This window comes from Empidonax traillii, unplaced genomic scaffold (assembly GCF_003031625.1).
Source record: "Empidonax traillii isolate 1590-97213 ecotype Southwest subspecies unplaced genomic scaffold, ASM303162v1 scaffold440:size489645, whole genome shotgun sequence".
Lineage (NCBI taxonomy): Eukaryota > Metazoa > Chordata > Aves > Passeriformes > Tyrannidae > Empidonax > Empidonax traillii.
In genome coordinates, this window is record NW_020955633.1 from 346455 (window position 1) to 370533 (window position 24079).

A 24079-nucleotide genomic window follows, 5' to 3' on the forward strand; every position below is an offset into this window, starting at 1 on the left:
ATGTTCCAGCAGGCTAACCATAGCCTGGATGACATGCTTATGTGATGGAGTAAGATCCTGCATGGGAATTGGGTAAAAAACTAAAAAGAGAAGGGCTGATGTACTTGCCTATCCCTGGTGTAAAGTGGATGAAAGGCACATTCCAGGACCCACGTTGACATTTAAGCTGCTTAACAATGAAGTAATATATGAACCAAGAAGAATGTGCTTTGGAAGCATTGCCATTATTCGTATAAGGGTGACTCAAGGGGCAGGTGAACTGAAGCCTTCACAAAACTTTTTGTTAATGACTGAGCCTAAAATCACAGCCACATCACTGGACTTAGTGACCTCTGTTCACCTCTGCTTAACACTTACGTTTTCTCTCCCTAACTGCATCTGTATATTCCCATCCTGTGGCCAATTCATATTGATTCCTCTACACAAGAAAGCAGGCACTGTGCAATCTCGCCGGCAGAGGTTCAATTTGTATTGATTGTGGTGGCACGCTACCATTTAGGTTATAACAACTCTGTCCCTGCTGCTCTGAGTGGAGGGCTGGTAACCCTTCAACATCTCCAGCCAGAACCCTGCCCCTGAAAGAGGAGAGGCAGCACTCTGTTGCCTGGAGTTCATCTGATGTCAGCAAAGTGTAAAAAGTTTGGGCATCAGCAGCAAATCTGTTAACTGTGTTATCCCTCACACCCTTTCTCTGAGCAGTCTCACCCGAGGCTTCAGCTCTCACCTGAAGACACACACCTACGTGTTCAGCCCACACTTCCCACCTCACCCCAGGCTTGCAGCCACCACAGACCCCACTCCCTTAGCCAAATCTACTCCCTGTTTCCTAAGCTGTTCTTGTTGCTGTGCTCAGTGCCCCCACTGCCAGCCCCTATTCCATCACCTCCACTGGTCATGGCAACATTCCTCCTTTAACGGGTCATGGGCACCTGGGCCAGTCAGGATGGGGTACATGCAATGCACATGCAATAGGTACACGTGAGAGCACAGGCAGCAGTCCCAAATCCCAGGTGGGCTGCAGCTGGGCAGTGCTGCTGGCCCCTGACCCCAAAGCAGGGGCATCGCCACTGCCAAGGTTTGAGCAAGCTTTTTGTGTGGACTCTGAGCTCAAGTGATGGTTAATACATCAAAACTTTCTACCAAGGATGCCAAAAAAACCATGCTTCTCCCCATAATTTTGGTGAGAGCTGCTTTCTGGCCCACTTCAGCCCCCGGTCCATCTTTGGCTCCTCTTTTGGTGTACCATGTTTTTCCAGACCCAGCTGCTTCTTTGCCTGTTCCATGTTCAGGGCTTTCCCTCCTCATGCCTCACTGCGTGTGATGCCTCTGGACCCAAAGGAACTATCAGCTGAAACCAACCAGTATTTCAGTACCATGTTGGTACTGAATCAGGCCTTCCTTTTGCCCATTTTGAATACTGCTTTCTCTTCCTCCTCCATGATTTAGCTCTCATGATCACAAGACACCAGTGCCTTCAGGTCACACAAAATGCAGCCACTAACTCACCTCCTCATTAATTTAGTCTCATAAGTTCTTTAAGGGTTGCAAAGGCTTTCTCCCTACTAATGCCTCTTCTCACTGTCCTCAAAACATATCTGCTCCATCCTCCTAATGAAACAACCTACTTGGTAGACTGTTAAGAGGTGATCCACAAAATGAAATAAATTTTAAAGAATCCTGTTGAAGCTAGTACTGAAATATACTCTATAAATGCAGTATGTGGCAACTGCTCCTGTTCTGCAACAGGGGGGTTGTGCAAAGCCATGCATGTGACAGGTGACAGTCATTCCCAGTAGTTTCAATAAGCAAACTGTCTGAGATCAAAAATGACTCAACAGTGGTCATCTTTTGTGGGTTATTAGCATTGCTTCATGCCACAACATTGGAATCAGCTAAGGGTGATCAACTGATAAAAACACTCCAAGTGCTGAACTTTGTAATTTCATGTAGAGACATCACCACACAAGAACGTTAATCAGTCCTGTCTGGCACTGCCTGTCCTTTTCTTCAGCAACATGCCTACAGAGAAATCCTTTTTTTCTTCCCCCAGTGTACTCTTTGCAGCTAATTTGATTATATTTGATTCAGTGATGCAGGCTTTGTAAAAATTGTACCTCTTCCAAAGACTAAGAGAAACATTACCTCTTTTGACTGGAGGGTGAACCGAAGTTCAGGGGGAAGCTGGCTGTTTCAGCTGGGAGGAAAAAGCCTTGTCATGGAGTCTTTGATTTGTTTGCTTTTGTATATTCATTTTGCATGAATATAAATGACTAAAAGCACAAGGCAAAGGGAGGGAGAATATGATTTTTAACCTGACAGCCTCACGCTGCCATTGGCCTTCAGTCTCTGCTCAGCCCTGGCCAGTACTGTTTAATGTCTTCATCAGTGACACACACGGACAGTGGGATCAAGTTCACCCTCACCAAGTCTGCAGATGACACTAAGCTGAGTGGTGCAGCTGACACAGAGGGACAGGATGCCATTCAGAGAAACCTGGATAAGCTCTACAAGTGGGCACATGGGAATCTCATGGGCTTCAAGAAGACCAAGTGCAAGGTCATGCACCTGTGTTGGGGCAACCTCCAGTATCAGTACAGGCTGGGGGATGAAGGGATTGGGAGTGACCCTTTGAAGATGGACTTGCAGGTACTGGCAGATGAAAAATGACATGAGCCCACAGTGTGTCCCTGCAGCCCAGAAAGCCAACCACATCCTGGGCTGCATCTAAAGCAGCAAGGCAAACAGGTTGAGGGAGGTGATTCTGCTGCTGTATTCTGATGAGAGCCCATGCGGAATAGTGAATCCAGCTCTGGAGTCCTCAGGTCAAGACATGGACCTATTGGGAATGGATACAGAGGAGGGTTGGAACACTTTCCCTATCAGGAAAGGCTGAGAGAGTTGGGGTTGTTCAGCCTGAAGAAGAGAAGGCTCTGGGTAGATCTCACTGTGGCCTTTCAGTACCTGAATGGGCTTAAAAGAAAGATGGGGACAGACTTTTTAATAGGGCCTGTTGTGATAGGAGAAGGGGTAATGGTTTTAAACTAAAATAGGGCAGATTCAGATGAGATATAGGGAAGAAATCTTTTACAATGAAGTGATAAAATACTGGAAGAAGTTGCCCAAAGAGGTTGTAGATGCCCCATCCCTGGAAACATTCAAGTTCAATTCAAGCAGCAACCAAAGCATTTCATCCCTAAATCCTGCTCTTTCCTAAAAATGCTCATGGTGCAATAAGCCTGTGCTGTCATGTGCTGTTAAAGGCTTTAAGAGAGGCTCAAGTGGGTCAGAACTGGCTCAGATTGGAGCCATACAATCAGTTCTTGAACCAAAAGCAAGACATGTTAAAGCAGCTCAAGAAATAGGTTAGTCAAGCAACATCAGTCCTACTCTGGGCAGCAGGTCCTCCAGCTCAAGGACTGTAAGATGAGAATCTCTCTGGAACCTTTTATTTTAGAAGGAAATATGAATGTTTTTTATAAGTGAAGCAGAATAGAGCATATTTCACTGAAACCTCAAACTTACTGCATACATAAGAAGATCCCACACCTTCCCTTTTATTTCCCTGGTCCTTGCTCGTCCATTAACAAGTTCAGGATCTGTAAAAGGCTAAAGTTGCTGGAAAGAGGTTGAGCCTTGGATTGTATAGGCAGGAGGTCAGACATTCTGGGGATTTCCTTGGCTAATACAAAGATCTTTTGATATTCACAGTTGTACCTCCAACTCCTTAAAAGATTTACTGATGCCTCCAACAAAACTTTGAAAACACATTCCAGTCAGAAGCAATTTCACTTTTACATAGCAGAGTTTAGGGTTGGTTGGTTTGGTTTTTGTCTGTTGTTTTTTTTTTTTTTTTTTCATTTTCATTCTTCCTTTTCCTTTATAAATATGGAAATTTGCATGAAAAAAAAATATTCAATACTTATTAACTCATCTCCTTCTGCTCACATGTCACCTGAAGTCATGATCTTTGGTTTATGGCATAATTAGTTGCTATGGAAATAACATAATCAGAGACACAGAGAAAATATTTTGGCTATGATTTGCAATGCTCTTTATTTAAGCCTGTGCACAAGTTACTTCTGCAGAAACCTCACTGCCTTTACGTGCTCTCATCTGCATAACTGCTGCCATCACCTCTGCCTGTGCACTCAGACCATACCCGTATTGGTACGTGCATGACTCACACTGAGGGCATTTTCTTCACCCATATTTGATCATCTATATGTTCAAACAGTGATGAGAGTGTACATGCACGCAGGGTAGCTGGTGCCAAGTCAGATTAAACAAAATCTCTTTAAAAATTACCTGGTATCGGCCCCCAGAACCCTGTGCACCTCAGAGCTCCCTTGCTGTTTGTGCTTTCTGGGCTTTTGTCATCCTATTCTTTGCTAATGATTTCTTTTGTCCAATAATAAAAAATTTAAGTAAGGAGATTCCCTGTTTCCCCAGCAAATTCTGCATATTTCAGCCCTGGACAGAGAAGATTACTGCTGCAGATGAAAGACAAGGGTCAGTCACTGAACTCCGGAAGAAGCAGAACGCCCTGTTCCCCTACTAATGTCCTCAGTAATAAAGAACAAAAGAACAGAAATAAAGAGCCCATCTGACACCCTGTACAAGAAGAGTTGTAGCCCAAATAAAATCTTTGTCAAGACCTGTCTTTGCGGTGTCAGCAGGTCTTAGCAGCAGAAATGCAATTCATGTGCTAGTTTTCTTAAAATCAGGTTACTTTCTCTAACCTGAGAGATCAGCTGACATTCAAAGAAATACCACTTCAAACACACACGTGGTACTCAGGATCTTTCTGTCAAGTATAAAGTAATCAGACGTGAAAATTCTTAAACTGCACAGTTCTGCAGGCTTGTGAAAGCAAAAGCAAACAAAACAAAACAGTGACTTAGAAAAAAATTCAAACATTCAATAATGTTCCCTAACCAGTGTTTGCCTTTTAACATCTTTATGGATTTTCCCCTTGGAGATTCAAAATGGATTCTTTTCTTGCCTTGCATCCTTAAAAACAGGACTGAGGTTTTGCACGCAGATGAGCATGAAGCAAAGTTCATATAACCACATTTCAGCTCCAGTTCCAAAGCAGTGAAGGCCCAGAAGCATTCACTGACCTCACAGGCATCCGAGCGCTCAGCACATTTCAGAATCAGGTCACAGAGAGCCCATTTCAACTAAGTACTCAACCACAGTTTTCACTGCATTTTCACTGCATTCATGTACTTAAACAGTAAGCACACAAATACTTTCATGAGTGGGGTTGTACATAAGGAGGAGAAATGCAATGTTCAAAAGGCTCCAGACCAAGCTGGACTCTCCATACAGCTGCTGTAGCAGAAGGAATTTCTCCCTGAGCACACCTCTTTGAGGCTACTGCTTTGCAGATCTCCTTGCAGAGCTGGCTGGCAGGTGCCTTCAGCCAAAAGAACATACTTTGAAATGGGGAAAGGAGCTCTCCTGCCATCAACTCAGTCAACAGATGTGAGCAAGCACGCCAAGACCCCAGGGCTGCCTCGAGAAATGCCCTCTGCTGCTGCACTGCTGGGTCTGTCTTTCTCTTCATAGCCAAAAGTCCTCAATTTGCTCCTAGTTCCCTTAGGTTCCTTCCAAAATGATAGTTAAAAGACAAATACACTTATTTTTCAAAAAAAAAGGACTGAAAATAACCTCCTTAAGGGAGAATGGAGCAAGAGATGTACTTTTTTTCATCTTGAAAGGCAACTTCTTAGAGTAAGCAAAAGGCATTTTTTATTATATGGAAGGTTTGTGACACCAACTCAATGCATTTCTTGGAATGCAAAGTGTGTTGGAGAAAGCTTAAAATTAAAACTGAAGTAATAAAGAGCCTGCAGCAAATTAAAACATTATTTGAAAGCAAATGGTAAGCAAAACCACTAGGTGATAATTAAATATTGATATTAAAATGCAATGGACCTGTACAAAAAAAAAAATACAAGTGGCTATATATCTTTTTATATATTAGGTTATCATCTATTGGTTTTGTTCCTAATGTCGTATGGAATCACAGGACTTACATCATCCCACATAATAAAAGTAAACAGCAGTGGATCTCTTATCCTTGACATCTCTATAACCATTCAAGTAAAAAGAAAGGAGCTTTTGCTATCAAAAAGTTTATAAAAAAAAAATAATTCTGGGTAGTGCCACAAGCTTTGGCTTTTTGCTTTGCTATTCTGAGCATTCATAACAGTGAACAGTCAAAAATAACTTCAGGAATGATACCAGCAGACATACTGTCAAACACATTTTTTGAACAGATAACACATACAGGTAAACAATTTAAAACAATAACCTAGGTTTTACACCCCTAAAAGGCATATTAGTGAGTACAATAGCGATAACGCTTGAAATAAAAGTGTTCTTTTGGAATAAAAAGTATCACCTGCACTGGAAACCATATATCTGTATTCACTTGTTTCCATCACCACAATCCAGCTTTTTTATATTTCACTGTCAAAATCTGTAAATAGGCATACGTCCCTAAGGAAGGGTACATCAACACAAAAAGAAGAGGCAACTGTATTTTAAGGCAGCAGGATACCATTTTTACAAAACATACCTAAACTCAGTTACCAAAACGTAATACATGAGCTCTAATTCAGCAAATTCTAAAAAAAATTAGAAACTCATCCCTATTTACTAAGGGACTTAATGTTATTTAATTTTAATCATGGAGGCTTTGTTTGGACAGAAATAAGGATGTAGCTAAGAGCTTTAATGATAAAAAATGAAAGAGAATCAGTGCCTGAATTTAGATGCTCATTGAAAAGGTACTGCCAAAATATCTGTTTAATCCTTAAAGTCACTGCCTATTTTGCACACTGGCTAAGATTCTGGATTTAATCAAAATCAAATTTATGCCTAAATTTCACCTGAGAATTTGTGCTCAGTGTTTCCTATTAGTTTGCACTAGGCTTTCAGACATTTCTACTCTGTAAGAAACATTTGGCACGGGACCTTTGCAAAATTTAATCCTGCTAAATCTAAGCCCCAGCCTACATTAAACTGCTAAAGCTGCAAGTTCAACCTCTTCTGTATTCTGACCTCCAAGCAGTTTTTTTTTTGCTGTGTTGTATTTATGAGGATGTTTATGAAGGTGGATTTATATACTAATAAAATATTTCTGCATCAAATCATCAAGAAGCCATCTGAAAAATTATTAGGAACGTTTCCATGGAAAAATGGTATCTATTCCATGCTGGTTTTCAGAAATGGCAGGAAATGCACAAATAAAAAGCCAGCCTCCTAATTTCTGTATTCTGCATTTCTGTCTTCAGACAAGATTCCTTATTTGATGGGGAAAGAAGACCTTCCTAGAAATATATTTATTTTACACATATTTCCAGGTATGTAAAGACCATATTAAGTTTCTGCATTGCTCTGGTATTGCTAATGATATTTATCTCAAAAGCCACATGATTATAAGCCTATAAAACTTTAATTAAAATGCTTTATAGCTTTTTGTAAGTGTCACCCAAACCTATGCTGTAGGGTAAACTGTACTTTTAATTTCTATCTGTTATGTTTACACTGTACAAAGACATTCATTGCAGGAAAAGCTAGCCATTATTTCTTAGAAGACTGCATAAACTCCTAGGTCACAGTCTGTCTGGATAGAGCAAACAATCATTTTTGTTTGCTTCCATTTTGCTCAGAATTCCTAGGCAGTCAATCACTACCAAAAAAAAAAAAAATGTTCCTATAGTGGTCAAACACTATAAAGCCAAAACCATACTTGTGAATCAAGCCAATAATCAATACACTTGATGTATTTGCAAGAGGAAAAATGAAAATACCTAGAAGATAATTATACTCATTCTCAACAGAGCCTGTGAGGACTCCCTGCTGGCCTGCCAGCTCTGTGGGGCAGACAAGTGGTCCCAAAGGCATTCTGGACACTTGCTCCTTCAGACAGGTCTCAGACCCTGTTCCACAGTGAAATGTGTAGCACCTTTCTCACCTAAAAAAATAATCACGGGTAGAATTTCAACAGAAACACAGCCCTTACAGACAAATTCTTAAAAATGCAACCCAAAAGAAACCAACAAACATCAGCTCCTCAATCAGCAACCAAAACTCAAAAACCATGAGCCTTGGCAATGTGGAACTCCCCTGCCTTCACCTAGCCATGGAGCACATTCTCCACTCCTACATTCCCTGCGAAACAAGGACTCAAAGCACTGCATCTGGCAGTCTGATGGCAGGTACTAGCCCTGCTACAAGTCCCGGCATAATCCTGGCCTGGCCTCAGCTGCTCCTCCAACAGAAAACTCTGCTAGAAAGGGAACCAAGCCAAGTTGGCTTTGGCAAGACAGAGGTGCAAATCTGATTTTCCTTCATGGAGTAAGTTATAGATTCTGCAAACTTGTGCCTCTTGCAGCTGGAAGCTGACAGCTTCAGATGAGAGGAATTTATCATTATTATTTTAGTATGAGAGCAGTTCACTGATTGCAGCTTGACAACTCAAGTTAATTAGTTGATGAAGGGTCTGATACACGCTGGCTGGCTCCGCATCTGTGGACGATGACACAATCAGCAGAATGAAATCCATACTTAAAAGGTCTTTGGTCTTTTTAATCCTAAACTACAAATCACAAAATCCACATAACAAAACCTGCAGATCAGAGGAATTACACAAGAGGTTCCCTTACCCCTGGCCCTCGGGACAATCTGGTCTCTGCTGCTTATTGAAGCTCATAAACAGACAGACTTGACTTCAAAAGCATCCTCTTTTCTTCCTGGACTCCCAGTGGTTCTCAATAATAAGATAACTGGTTTGAGCACAACCTGGCAGTGTTCCCTTACAGCCGCTTTCCCCAGCAGGGAAATACCAACTTGCAGGTTTTCCTCTGCTCCTGCCAAACAGCAGGTGGGATTTACCCGCCCTGTCAAAGTGATTATGTCAAGATCATCTGGCCCCACCTTGCAATCAATGCACAGAGCCCACATTGCTATTTTGCATCCAAGCTTACAATATGTTTTGGTTTTTACTAAACTGACAGTTAAAATAGTATATGAGGCCATAATGTCCCAAGCTCCTAAGATGCGCTGGAGAAGCACAAATGGCAGGAAAAGCTGGCTGGGAAATGACCTACATGGGACTGGAGCCACTGAAAGCCACTAAGCAGTGAGGGACAGTTCTTCCCTGTTGGAAACAAGAACAGGCTGTTGCTGGTAGACCTGGGGCCTCACATCAGTGGGAGCTGCTGCAGAAATTCAGACAGCTCTCTGCCAGACTCCACCTGTAACTATACAGCACAGCTGTAAACCTCTGTGTGGCCCTAGTTTTTAGCAATGAGAAAAGCATTTTTTTCATCTGCCTTCCACATCCACATTTTGCACTTTTCAGGGTACAGCCTGCTTCCACCTCCCTTCTCACTTATCACCTAGAAGGACAAACTGCACTTATAGGTGCTCTCTCAAAAGGAAAAAAGGCAATTCCAAGAGTCACTGGACATGGCTGAAACGTGGTCAATCAGAGGTTGCTGGAGAGCACAAGGAGGCGGCTTCCTTTAGAGGAAGACAATGAAATTCCAAGACAAGCAGCTCTCACTCCCAGGAACAGTGAACAGAGTATGTAACCCACAGCCTGGGCCTCCAGAGTTCTGAAAGGGGCAGCACAGAAAGGCACACAGCTACAGGCACAGAAGCCAGTATTTAGTAAGAGATGTGCACAACAAACTGAAATGGATGGGTTGAGAATCCACTTACAAGGCTTTACTAGTTTCATCCTGGTATGCTTTGATCTCATTTTAATCATCCACACAAGAACTCTGTTGATGGAACCCGCATTCCTCCAAAAAACTCCCTTCAGTCCTGGATCCCCGCTTGTCTACACTTCTTGAAGTACCATAAAAGCAGACGAAGGTTTTTTTGTGTGTGTGCTATAGAACTGTTTCTTCCCAGTTTGAGAGCAGCTCAAAGGAATTGGCTTCAACAGCTTCCCATGATTTAAGTTTCTTTTTGACCATGTTGAGTTCCGACAGAAGAGAGGTTCCAGTGACAGCCATGCTTTATTCTGTCTCCACCAGGATGCTATTGAAAATCTTAGGATGAATCAAGACAGCACAGACACTGCACGCAGAATTTAGAAGCAAAACACTGTGCTGCAATAATGTTTGAGCATTTAGGGGACCTCAAAAGAGATTTTCTGTTATTGTGCTTTAAACAAACAAAACCAAACAAATAAACAAACCCCCAACCCCTAAAAAACCTCCAACATTTTCCATGTTCACATTAATTTCTGTAACACAGCTTTAAAAACAAAACAATCCCAAAATTCAGTAGTGCACCCAGGATGGCAATGCCTCAAAATCTGAAGCACGATGTTGGCATTTTTCCCAGGAAAAAAAACTATATATACGTGTGTATATACATACAGACACTTTTTATTTCTTTTGCAAGATCAATGAAACTCTGGGGCTTATTGCTACCTCAGCCAGCCAGCAGCAGAGACAGGCTGGTCTGTGCAGTGCATGAACACTTAGAGTTTGATTACCTGAGCAACTGTGTGCATGTGCATCAGAAGTAATGAACAGTAAGGTTCTCTCAAATCCACGATGCTGAAGCCTTATCCTTCCTACTGAAGACAGAGGTCTTAATTTGAGAGCTGTCTGTGCTTCCAGGACAGAGTTACTAGGCTATAGTAAGCAAGCTCCTAACAGCAGGCTGAGGAGATTTAAAGAATCCCCTTGGTTATACCCAGTCAGTTGTGAACAAATCCCTGCACTAGCAGCAAGGCTAGCTGGGGTTTTTCTGTGGGAGCATGTTACAGAAGCTCCTAATCTTCAATCCTCTACCAAAGCTACCGCAATGATGTCTGCAGCTCTGTTTGAACCAGCAAGAAGTGCGAATTATCTCTTGCAGTAACAGGGCAGGAGAGATGCAGTTCCACACATACCCTTACACACTCCTGAAGATGCATCTGAATGCTGTCCAAAAATTAATTACATAGCATGACGAGCTCTGACAATTAGCTAAGTAGACTGCTTGATGGCTAGGATTTTAAATAAGGATCTTTCAAGGGGGAAACTCCGGAACAGGCACTGCTACTGTCACAACAGTCTGAGCTGTCATGAAAGCGTAGCACCAACAAGACAACCCTAGGGGCTTCACAACTGTGACTGCCAAGGAAAGACGAGATCCTGTGGGAAAAGGACCTGTTTAACTGCACCTGTACCTCACATCCATCATCAGGATGTGAGGATGTGCCCTCCAAAGAGCAGGAACGCAGGAGGATTTGGGTCTTCTCCAGAGTACAGCTGGCCCCCATGAAGCAGCAAGAGAAGCCTGGACCACCACCTACTCTCACTGGAACTGGAAGAGAGGCTCTCTGTTACACAACATCAGGCAGAGGTCACAGGCAGCCCTGCCAATACAGCCAGACCCTGTATAGTGGTCAGCAGGCCCAGCACCCCTGACCCCTGCTAGACCCAAAAGCGCACTGCCTCCAAAATCCCTCACGTGTCCACTCCAAGCAACCCTGAAGGTTCCTGCTCCTCCACCTCGTCACTGAAGACGAGTTTAGGCAAAAGGCTTTTGCTGCCACACACCATTTGTGCAGATTTCCCTGATGGCTGCTCATGGAAATCATTGTTTCACTCGCATAGCTCGCACCTCCCTTTGGGTAAGGAAACAATGCTCCCCCCCTCTCAATTTTCTCCCCTTGTGTGCCAAGGGGAGGGGCAGAGAGGTAAGGATTTCAGGACAGTAAACACCCAGAGTGACCTGACAGCAAGCAAATCAGCACTCTGGAGTCTTCATGGCAACAGCTTTTGGCATTGCAGGAGAAGAAACAATTCACTACACAACAAATAAACTACAATTTTGTAGTTACAAGGCAGATTTTCTGTGCAGCCAATTACTGTACATGTAGTTGTGACTAAAAGTCTTATGTTACCACTTACAGATTATCTATGAGATGACTCGGTTTTATCAGTATATCTTCTTTATGAAAAAATAATCAGGGAATGTATTAAATAAATAGGGGAGATAGGTTTCACTGGGAGCTAGGTGCAGGTTTCTCTTTTATACATGTGAAAATCTGTCTCTCCCAAGCCTGTTACAAACATATTTTAGTCACAAAAAATATTGTTTCATTATTGTATTCTTCACAATTTGCTATTATTCTGTGATACATTAATTGGCAGTTTCTTTTCCCTGACTGGATTACTTCCTGGGCCTTTACAAGGTTTCAGGTTGGTTCTGGTATGTATACTTATAACGAATATATATTAATAAGGATGTGTCAGTGTATACACTTTCACAGAAAATTTGACTATTAAAACTTTACTGATACCCCTGGAAAATGGATAATTAAATGGTTTTTATGTTTATTTTAAAACTTTTTATTTTTGGATTAGACTTTGTCACAGTTGAGTCACAACTCGCCAGCTCATCTTTTTTCTTAAGAATCAATATCTGGATAGGTGCATTGAAGCACCATTCCCTTAAACTAGATCTGCTTTTAACACCATGTGCTAATTAACCTTTGGGTTTTGATAGGAATCCCTCAGCAGCTCACGCTCTTCAGTCATGATTCAGATGTGTAAGCAAGATTCTCAGCCACTGCAAAACAACTTAACTACAAGTAAATCAAAAGCTCTGAGTGTTTACACCAATTGAGAACCCAGCCAACCATCTTAAAATTGCAGAGGCTTCCACTCAGGTAAGCACCACGGCTGAAGTATTTCTCCCCCATGTATATGCTGCCTTTTCCGTTCCTGTTGATGCAGTGAAAATATCTGCAGCAGCATTTCTGAACTGCACCCTGGGATTTGCTTAGAATTCTCCCTTTCTTTGAACGGGGGCTCTGTTTTCCCGATTCCGTTAAGCTGTGTGTGCCAGGACTCAACTAGTTTATGCTGCTGGGGCACAGGTGAGATGCCCTTCCCTCAAGCTGTCACCAACCTCACTGAAGAATCAGCTGCCAGCCAAGCCTCAGCATCTACGGAGGACCCTCACATGTCACAGTGTTAGACTCCCTCTTGCTCCTCCATCTGGGAGCACAGCCGTCTCCTTCCTCTCTCAAGGAAAGCAGCCAGTAAGGGCCAGAAGTCACTTCACACTGTTATTTGCTACCTGCCAATCCATGTACCCAAGCCAGCTTTGTTTGAGAATTTGTCTTTTTAGATTTAATTTTCTTTCCAGGCAAAGGGGTAGCAAGACACTGCTGCCAAATACATGTTTTGTTATAGCCTCCCATTGCTGCTGAATGCCATAATTTATTCTGTATCAGGCTCTTCATCGTAGCTCTGTTCTATGTTTTTCAAAGTGTTTTTGGAAGATGCATGGTCGGAACAAAGACTGCCCAGGACAGGGGTGCAGGGCAACACTGCGTGGAAATTTCCCTAAGGCAGATGAGAGAAGACAAGGACGCAGAATGGCTCCCTGGGATAGGGACCAACGCAGCCATGGCAGCGAGAAAGCTACTGGGATTTATCAGCTCAGCTAGTGTTTATTTCAAAATTCAAATGCTCTTTTCCTTCTCCCTGTGTGGGCTAATCCAGTGCACACTGAAGTCAGTGGGAGGTCTACCTATGAGTCTGAAGAGCACAGAGGCAAACTTTTGAGAAACTTTTTCATTTAGAGAATAACTTAAAGTCATCTCTCTGGAGATGTGAAAGAGCTAAATATCAGACATCTGCAGCTACTTTACTGACAGCTGCCCTTCTATATTAAGCCTGTAGAGTTCAAAAAACTTGATGTGCCTCCCAATGTGCTGAACAAGAGGATTAGATCTAACCTTTTGCTGGAAGAAGCAAAGGAAAGATGGGAGTCTGTCTACTTTGCAGATGAAACAACAAAAAGGACGAAGACTTTGTCCTCACATGTTAAGTAAGCCTTCAGACTGAAAGTTTCCATTCCACCTCTTACACAGTCCTCCAGTGCTGGGTACACGATAGAGTTCTTTTGTTCTTCAGTTTTGCTCTCCAGCCCTTTTTTTTCATACTATCACCAAGTTGTTGAGATTTCTAGGTATCAGTGCAATATCACTAGCGATGGATGTGCTCTACGATAGTATCAAGAACAGCATAATGATGATAATGACAAGGAGGAGGTACCCAGCACAAACCTGAAATATGATTATGAGCACAGAAACACAAGCAGGAACTCATCAACATGTATTGTAGGCTAAGATGCTCTTTAAATGGTGTTAGTGGGTACCAAGAAAGAGCTTTTCTAACTTTAGTGGTAATTACCATTATAACAACTACTAGTCTTCACTTAAGTGTTTTTTGCTTTTACTTGCAGAGCAATTATGTACAGTTAGTTATTCCAGTGTTACTTACTCTATTCTCAATTGTTATATTGTCTGGATGAAAACTCACTTCAACCAGAACAAGTATTACAACCTCTGAGACAGGCCTGAAAATAGAAGTGGAGGTCTCCCACATTTCTATTCATCTTGGCATTATCCTGAAGCAGTTCACTAACAGATAGCACTCAGTATAAGTGAGAGAAAACAATACAGAAATTAGGAAATACAGAATGGATAGTGAAAATGAGTGAGACATGCTGTCATCACATAGGGAGTATTTTAGCTTTACTTAAAAAAATCACATCTTACACACCAAAAGGAGCTGCTAGCTACACAGGTGGAGCCAAGAATTTCACTGGATTTGGGCAAGCAGTGTAGAACAGCTTCATATTTCCAAAACATACAGCTTTTCCAGAGTGGTAACTACTGCATTCCCATCAAGCTGATGCAAAAGCACAGCACTGGACCCACTTGTGCAAGGTCTGAGTAAACTGCAGAGTCTACCCCAAGCCCTGCTTTCCCTTTCCTCTCTCTACAGCATCCCTCTCAACATATTGAAAGACGTTTGCAAGAAGGGAACAAGCCATTGTTCAGCCACAATGACAAGTCTCCACAATGGAAGAGTTCGTTTTTTATAGCTCACAGATATGTATGTTGAAAAGGTGCAAGCAAACAGCTTTGAAACCAACCACCCAAATGTTAATAATCAAGTTTAGGGTCTTGGGACGTTATTTCAGAAGAAGTCAAAGAATTCCTCTATAACGTGTGCATGTGGAAGCACAATTCAGTGTAGGTAGTTCATGCTAACATTCACTAACTTTCAAAAGGCCAAAGAAAAGCTCTGCCACAGGGATACAACAAAATATAAAGACGTGTCAGGTGGATTTTGGCAGATGTTATAGCAGGTAAAGTACACGTGAAATATATATCAATAAATGCACTCCTAGGTTGCTCTTTTTTTTACTCTGTCTTTGCTAATGAATTTCTAGTATAAAAAAGCATCTTTCTGCCTCACAGAAAGATTCTGTTCCATCCACTTTTTCAAAACATACATACTAAATCATATCTGCAGCATAAATCATACCTTACAACAGTTTATATTTAGAGGAAATAATCTCCAAATGTTGTTACCCCTTACATTAAAATTCACATCTGAAGTATTTTAGCATGCATGTTAGCCAACAAAAGACCCACAAACAGGTCCACTCAATGTACCTTTACAAAGCTTAAAAAATACCTTTCTCCAATTTTTATTAACATTTTCCCAAAGAGATAAAAAAGCTGAAAACCTTAGCAGCCTCACAGTGCTGGAGCCATTTATCATATTGCACAGCTGAGAAATGCACTTCAGTTGGTTTTAGCAGCACACCCCACATAAGACTTGTCTTTTCAAAAAGTCCAGTAAAAGTCTCTTCTAGAAAGATGCTGCCAGAGCCTGAATCAAAGGCTGATGGATAGGAATCACTTGATCAAAGCCCGAGAACAGAAAAGCATTTTTATTAAATGCTCTTATGCTTTAACGCCTTTGCACATTTACTCAAGGACATGGGCTTTAACAACAGCTCCCTCCAAATGTATTGCTGGTGAGAGACCTTCTGTGTACTGCACCATGTCACATACTCAGTGTAAATAACAAAAGCCCTCATCAACAGGAATGCAACTGGATTTTTGGTCATGAATACAAAGAGTCACTATTCGGTCTTTTTTTATTATTCCTGCACGTGCAATTTTCTTGGTACCAAAGATAAGAGTATTGGGCTAAAATGGTCACTGCTGAGAGGCTTAGGCTGATGATATTAGGGTAGAGGAGGTGTAATCAATATCTAAATATGGTAATGCATATCAAGCAATGAGGTTCCACTTTAGATTGATAATTTACAAATAAAACACACTGGTGGAAAAACACCCTAGAGAATATGCTGTTTCTTCACTTCCTTTCTCCTGGTCTTTTATCCACGTCACACCTAAATACTCCCTTCTGATAGAAGCAAGCGTTTACTGGCTTTCTGTCTCAACACTACTTCTAACCTGGAAATTACTCTGAAATACATATTTTATTGATTTTGTATGTTAATTAAAACCAAACCAGAATAAACAATAACCCCCAAACTCAGGTACCAACACAGAAGACACCAGCACTGCGGGACACCAGCCTCACACAGAAATTGCACAGGGGCCCCAATCTGTCAGAAGATAAATGAGCAGGAAAGCCAAGTTTCCAAATGCCCTCTGCTGGCACCTGTCAGTATTACTAACAATTCGACCCTTTTCCTAAACTAGGAAACTAATTCTGAAGGTTTATCACTTGAACATATCTTTAACAGACTGCAGGAACTCAGCCATCCTCCTGCTGCAGGCTCCAGGAGCAGAGTGGCTTGGCCAAGTTCTTACCCCCGAGACGTGTTGGCTCACAAGGCGCAGCACAGCCATCACAGCATCACAGCCACCACCACCCACAGCAACCAAGACCACCCCTTCCCACATGCACCCCATCTCTGGGTGCACTACAGGGTTACAGCTGTAACAGCATGAACAAAGCGTTACGCATTTTTTGAGTTATCCCCAAATAGGTGGATTTCCAAGCATGATGGCGTGACCACCTGATTTCCAATATCCCCCTTAACCATCCACTAAGAATTTGAAGAAGTCATTAGAAACTGGTAGAGAAGAAAGCCAGGTTACAGTTCCTTAATATTCTGGCTTTGAATTACTATTCCTTTACTATTAACTTTAAGTTAATGGAGGACATTTTGTCAGATGATATTTTAACGTTAGTTTCAATTCCATATTAACAACAAAGCCATTGTATCAGAACAGACCAACAATTAATAATACAGATTGGAAATACATATCCTGGAGGAACCACTAACTTCCTGAAAAAGGTGACTATGTGTTTGCATGGCAGAACTCACAGAAATAGCTGCTGACGGCATAGGCCTGACAAAGCAATCTATTTTCCATGAAGCACTCTAAGGGATGAAAGCATTTCAAGCACGTTTGTTAAGAAATGCTGCTGGGAGAAGAAAAGGAACCCTCCTGCCTCTCATGGTGTGCATAGAAAGGGACCGTGTAATAAAACACGAGCTAAAAATGTCTAATCCTGCCCCATGAAGAAATGGTCATTGCCCTAATGAACTGAAGAGGATGGACCAGTCTGGTTCAGGTCTTGCAGTTGATTTGTGGGGTAGGGAAATTCAGCCTAGTGTATACAGTGACTACTGAGTAACCTTTTTGATTTTGAGCTAGTTTAGCACCTGTATGGATGACAGAGTTTAATTTTGTCCTCTTTTGCCATATTTGCGTTTGAGTGCTTTTTGGATGGGATGGGGAAATAATTCTGTTTGATCTAGAAACCTTCAGGGTGCCTCGCTTTCAGCAGGGAAATCAACTTGATCTTCACATGCTGGCCAAGCAGAACCAACAATCATTAGCACGACACTAGAAAGATATTTGGGGTTTGACATGGAAAATGTCAGGATGCAATGGATGGCATGAGAGGAAGAGCTGTCACTCCAGCACAAGAACAGCAGCATACCTTCGTTTCAACGTTGACAAAGTACATTCAAGGAAAAACACCAGTGGTAAAGCAGAATAACAGCATCCTCTAAGAAAGCCCACAAAATAGAATCCTCTATTAAAGAGACAAAGATGCTGCATTGCCATCTTCCTCACAGCATGGTGATACCTGGAGCTTTCCAAGCTTTACATCTCTACAAGCAACACAGGGAGAGGCTTCTAAAGCAGCACCACGGTATTCTCTTGCTGATGCTCTTCATGGAATTTCAAATCAAACAGACTCAATTTGCTAGAAAGAATATCTTACTCCCCAAAGCTGGTAAATTTACTGTGGAAGTCCCAAAACTCCAGCTGGGTTCTTTCTTTCTAGCCAAGAGATTTCAAGGGACTTGCACAGAAATAGCAAATTAGAATTTAGGAAATAAACACAGAAATGAACCACAAGTTATATCAAAATGCAGCTGACTCCTCTAGTTCCATTTTTTTCTGCAGTGGTAACAAAATGAGGAGAAAAACACTAAGATTCAATGCTGTGTCTTCATGACATTTTTACATATTCTGAAAAACAGGTCCTGGTAAGTTATTTCACACTGGACTCCAAATATTGTAAAGAATTAGTTAGGTATGTCCTGATACTGTGCTTTGTAGAATGATTACTAGTGCCTGAAAAATAAATACTCTAAAATAATTCATAGGAAAATAACAACTGTTCTGAATACTACAAGTATTTACTGAGCCCTGGGTTAAAAGGGCAGCTATACAGAAGATGGAGCCAGAGTCTCTCCCGAGCTGCCCAGAGCTCCATGGGAGGAGAGGCAATGGCCACAATCTGTAGTAATGAAAATTCTCACTAGGTATCAGGGAGGGGGAAAGGAGTAATCAATCACTGTGAGGTTGTTCAACGTTGGAAAAGGGTCTCTGAAATATGGGGAATCTCCGTCTTTGGAGATGAAGAAAAAATTTAAGATTAGAAAGGTCCTGAGTGACCAACCCAACATAAGTTCAAAGCTGGCCCTTCTTGGCACAAGGGATCAGACTACATGACTTCTAGATGTCTTTTCCAATATGAATTTTTCTCCAATTTCATGATCTACAGGAAAGTTAGAGCTGTGTTTACAGAACTCAAACAAGCTGCATATTGAGAGCAAGACAGGAGTTGAAACACCCCAAGAATCACAGTGTTTTGGAAGAAGAGTGTAAAATTACAACAGGTTTCCTGAAATAAGGAAGATGGACCTACTGTGTCTCAGATTGCATTCCAAACATTAAATGAGGAGTATATTTTTCCTGAGAGTAAGTCACCCAGCAGGTAACAAGAGATACTTTGGCAGACCTAAGCACTTGGGGTTAAAGTATATGGAGACACTTGACAAAAATTCTTGGAAACATGGTTACAAATTACAAGTGGCTTGTCACAGAGGGCACATACAGAGTTTAAGTATGGCCACACAAGCACAGACTATTTACCTAGTTATGTTAATATATATATATATATATTTATATATATATATATATATAGCCAAACACACAGAATGCAGGATGAGGGGCCAGGCCCAAAGGCCTATTGATCAGATGACAAATGGATGCACCTTAATTGACCTGAGATGCATATAAAGCACAAAACTGACAAAGTTAGAAGTATTGTGCACTGATAGCTCTGCAAAAGTATGACCTATAAATAGCAGGGAAGTAATATGCCATAGATCAGAGCGAGTCATAAGGGAGAAGAACGTACAAATATCACAGGATTTTTCAGTCACTTTCATTCCCAAAGCATCTGCAAAAGACCAGACACAGTGACCGCAAGAAATGGAAGAAAGGGAAGATTTCATCACAAATTCATCTCTTCCACCTGATCAGAACAAAGTGGTACGAAACACAAGAAAGGCCATCAAGATGTGACTGACCAGGCACAAAATCACAATGACAGTTGCTTACAAAGCACTGAAATCTTCTGGAGCAGTATCACAGTAGTACAATACAAAGTGGTATTCTTTCTGACCTCAAGCCCTTGAAAAAGCACCATGGACAGGGCAGCTCTAAAATACTTCAGAAGGCATTTAAAGTCCCTGATGCTCATTTTTCAGGTAGAAACTATGCCTTCCATTCCCTCACTCCTGGCCTGTAGTAAAGAAAACAAAAAAAACGTTTGTGTCCAGATCCTCTGTATGCCCTTCACTGGTATAGCCCAACAAGCTTCAAAAGAGATTTTATTATTGTTATTGCCATCTGACAGATAAAGGCACTGAAGCACAAATAAGGAAAGATTACTCAGCAGAGCAGTGAGAAAAATAGGAAAGCAGTCAGTCCCTGTGTGCCAGAAGCATTTCTTATTCATTAGGTCAACACATATTTTGTTGTTTGTCGCTTTGTCATTAGTCTGGATCCAAGAAGGGCACGGACTCAGGACAGTTCAACAACACCTTCACCTTTCTGGCTTGCTAAAGTTGAATTTATATTTCATCCAATGCGTACTGATCATATCTCCCATGTGACCAGGCTCTGTCCTCTGCACCAATACTGAAAAGCTCCACAATTCCTAATTTTTAGTATTTTTCATGTAACATAGGAACTGCTCCCACCACAGGATGCTCAATTGACATTAATCCATACACAGAATTTGAATATCCCTCTTGATTTGGCTTAGACTCCCAGAAATGGAAGGAGGGGAACTCATACAGCTACATGTGTAGATAATAACAGAAAATAGCCTAAGTAAACACTACCACTGTGACAAGCAGGAGGCATTTTTACATACCTGTAAGCTTATCTTTTAATTGCACTGAAAGTTGAGGGTTGCAGGGATTGCAATAAAGATCATCTTGTTCACAGTTCATGTACCCACTGCATCCTCCCTGATTAAACAATGTAAATCAAGGGAAATGTATGACTCCTGGAAATAGATGCAGAGCTACGTATTGGTTTAAAGAGTCACATAGAATTCAAGCCCAAAAAGGCAAATGAATATGGTGCTGTTTCTGACTTCTGTCTTTAAGTAAGGAAGCAAATTTTCCAGGAAAGGGCAAAATACTGTGCATCTCCTGCTTCTGATAAGAGTTTGCTGGTGTTAATACTTGGTGCACAGCTAATTCCATTAAAAAAGCCAAACAGAGTCCCAGGATCTGCACAGATGTATGTGCCAAAGTATAATGCAGCTGGCTACATTTTAAAGCCACTATTGATCTAAAAATCCATGTAACTCGCAGTGTGCTTTGCTCCAGTGCTACCCTCGCAACAGACATTTCTCTGTGTGGCATGAAGAGAGGGTTTGCAGATATTTGCCTCCAGCCAGTGCTCCCACAGGGGACAAATGTTACTGGGAAGGTGCTGCAGCCAGACAACATGCTCCTCATTCCTTGGCAAGGACAAATCAAGTGTTTTCAAATTCACCAGAAACAGTTGGCTTTCTCTTAAGTAATTTGCTATCTGGTCCTCTCTGCACTATAGGTATTGAAAGGCATTTCATTGATAGTCCAGACTTTGATTTAACAATGTCCTCAGGCAGTTGCCCCAGACCAGCAGCACTAAGAGACACCAGCTAACAAGAAATTATTGATCCTACCATCTAACTCAGCATGGCAGTGCCACTTACTCACAGTCCTGCTATTCTCTATGTGTACACAGAGGATACACATACAAGTACAGGCAACCATGGAACGAAGCTCCTACTCAATGATTCGTCTGCTAAATTGCCTACAACTTGGTTTATCAAAATCTCTGTCAGTAGAGGAAGCTACATCCAGTTTGATACAGCCACTGGCATACCTGCTAAACCTGCCATACACAACTCTTGATTATATTGGAGTAGTTCATGAAGTGAACTATTTCCTATAACCAGCTAGAAGTCACTACACTCACTTCATATGCTTGAAGACACATCAAGCCCAACAACTGACCTGCAGTGACTTCAAAGCAGCTGAAGTAAAAGACTCCGTATTTCAATTTAAGCCGCCTGAGCTCATGCATTTCCATCTCTGGCCACACAGCCTTTACTTTGAACTGCACAAATAGATTAAGGTCATTGTCAAAACAACAGGACAATGCCACCCTGGACAAGCTGAAGAGTGACAGCAAGTAAGCAGTGGCTGCATGGGAGAGCAGACAGCAGCTAGTTACTAAAGGAGAAAGAAAACTCTTTCACAAGGGTGAAAATGCCTGAGTTTTCAATGCTAAGAACCCCTGTGGTCTGGGATGTTTTAGGCAGATGCTAACCAAATGGCCAGCATTAAAACTACCTCCGTGTCTGCTGCAGTGAAACAGAACAGCACATTGCACAGGCCAGCCAGCACAGCTCTGAGCAGTCACCATTATCGTTGCATATTAAAACGTGCCAAATAAAAGAAATCTGGCTGGGTTTATGCATTGGGTTTTGCGCCAAATTAGAAAATTATTGGCCAAAGCAGATTATAACAAGGAGAATGGTAACTGTCTATGATCCTTGCTCTGTGCTTGGCTTAGTGTCTCCTACGTGATATTTTTGAGTGCAAATCCTGGCCCTTGTGCATCTGAGGATTCTTCTGCCACAGACACATGGAAATCATAACTCAGCCACAAACTGGGACAGAAGAACACAACAGCAACAAAATAAACCCCAGTATGAGGCTACCAAATCATGAAGAAGTACAGAAGCAAGATCTGCTTTGACACAGAACAATTAGCAATTTCATGCCTTCTTTAAGCCTGGTATTTGTACATAAATAAAGCGTTCATGAACATGATGCCTTTCCGAAGTTCAGCAACAGCAAGACTTTGGAGTGCACAGAGAGATTTCCACCCAGGCTTGAGCGAGAGAAAGATGAAGCCAGCAGCTGTGATGCTATAAACCTCTCTCCTTGTTGAACCCTGCTGCTGTCGATCACGCCTCATGCAGCCATCATAACCACTCCACATTCCTCCCCATCCAGTTTTATCCCTTCCTTTGCTGCTTTATACCTATAGCAGAGGGTGAGGGAAGAGTGACTTCTTCATAGCATCAAACCAATTAACTCATATATTAAATTGAATCACTGGACAAAAGATGGCTTTCAGAAGCTCTCTTAAGATGGCCAATAAACAATAATATGTGTTTTCTTCTGCACTTAGTAAATCCCAAATACATTAGTATTATGGTAAATTGGTCTTGCATCAAATGATGAATCCACTGATTTCACAGCTAGACACTTTGGCTAAAGAGTACAAATGCTTTGGGTGGATATACCCACACTTGTGTGCATCAACTGTTATTTTTGCTACAAAACATAGACAAGAAGGTAATTCAAGAAGTAACAGAGACATGAGGTCTGATCTGTCATAGGAAAATTAAAGAATTTGGTGGCTGGAATGCTTGCAAGAATGTGCAAGAATTCTCACATCGTAAAGTGGGTGAAGGGATCTTTGTAGTTGTATTACTGAGTGAAATCCACAGACCTCAGTCCTCAGATACAGCAAAGTCTTAATACCTGTGAAGGGCACAGTAATACACTTTCTTGCATATTGCACAATATGGCAGGAATCTGGACTGAAGGTTAATCAGGCAAGATCCTGTGAACACAAGTTTTATTTTTGACTTGGTTCTCAACCAATTACGCCCTCTTGGATTAGTATTCACACTCAAACAAAAAGTCATTATCAACAGCTAGGAAGGTGGTAAAAAAAGAGAAGACAAAAATCAAAATAGGAAAGATATATCCTGTTTTTCAACAGGGAAAGCAGGCAAATTTGACAATTGAACATTACTCTGAAGCAATAATGTATGCATTTCTTTTGGGGGAGGTCATGGGCTAGGAGGGATGGATCCAGACTGGCAGGGCTACCTGAAGTGTCCACGAAATTCAGTAAGCCACAGAAAATAAGAGCACAAACAAGTCTCCCAGTCTGCAGAGGTGGTGATGGGAGTGCGGGGGAAAAGGGAACAAACATGCTGCTGTTGGAGAGAGATGAGAGGCAGCAGCTTAGTTTGCAGGTAAAGAGCATGGAGGGGGACTGTACAAATTGCGAGCAGGCCTGCAAGGGACAGATGGAAGATTTCAGTCCTCTCTGCAAAAAGACAAACACAAAAATACTTGTACCAAAGAACCACACTCAAAAGGCTGATACCAAATTAGCTTAGCACATGGCTCTGTTAATTCTGCCCAAGTATTTTCTGTTTGATGACAGACTGCATTGCTGCTCACTGAACCAGGGTTATCTCCCCCATGCATTAACCAGCCTGGCAATCAGAAGAGAACCTGGCAAACTTGACTGAGAACAAGGACAAAGTAATCTCTCTGAGACCTGCTGCCAAGCAACAGAACTGCC

General features: G+C 41.8%; 1 protein-coding gene across 3 annotated transcripts in view; it reads right to left on the reverse strand.

Annotated features, from left to right (window-relative positions):
* Positions 1-24079, reverse strand: part of TSPAN4 (tetraspanin 4) — a 312240-nt gene that overhangs the window by 203464 nt on the left and 84697 nt on the right. Inside the window, exon 1 of one of the 3 annotated variants that reach the window (XM_027894723.1) lies at positions 10526-10544. The exons of the other annotated variants lie outside the window; for them this stretch is intronic. The gene's annotated coding sequence lies outside the window, so the exon portion shown is untranslated. Of the gene's footprint in view, positions 1-10525; positions 10545-24079 lie in introns of those variants that run through there. 3 annotated transcript variants of the gene reach the window in all.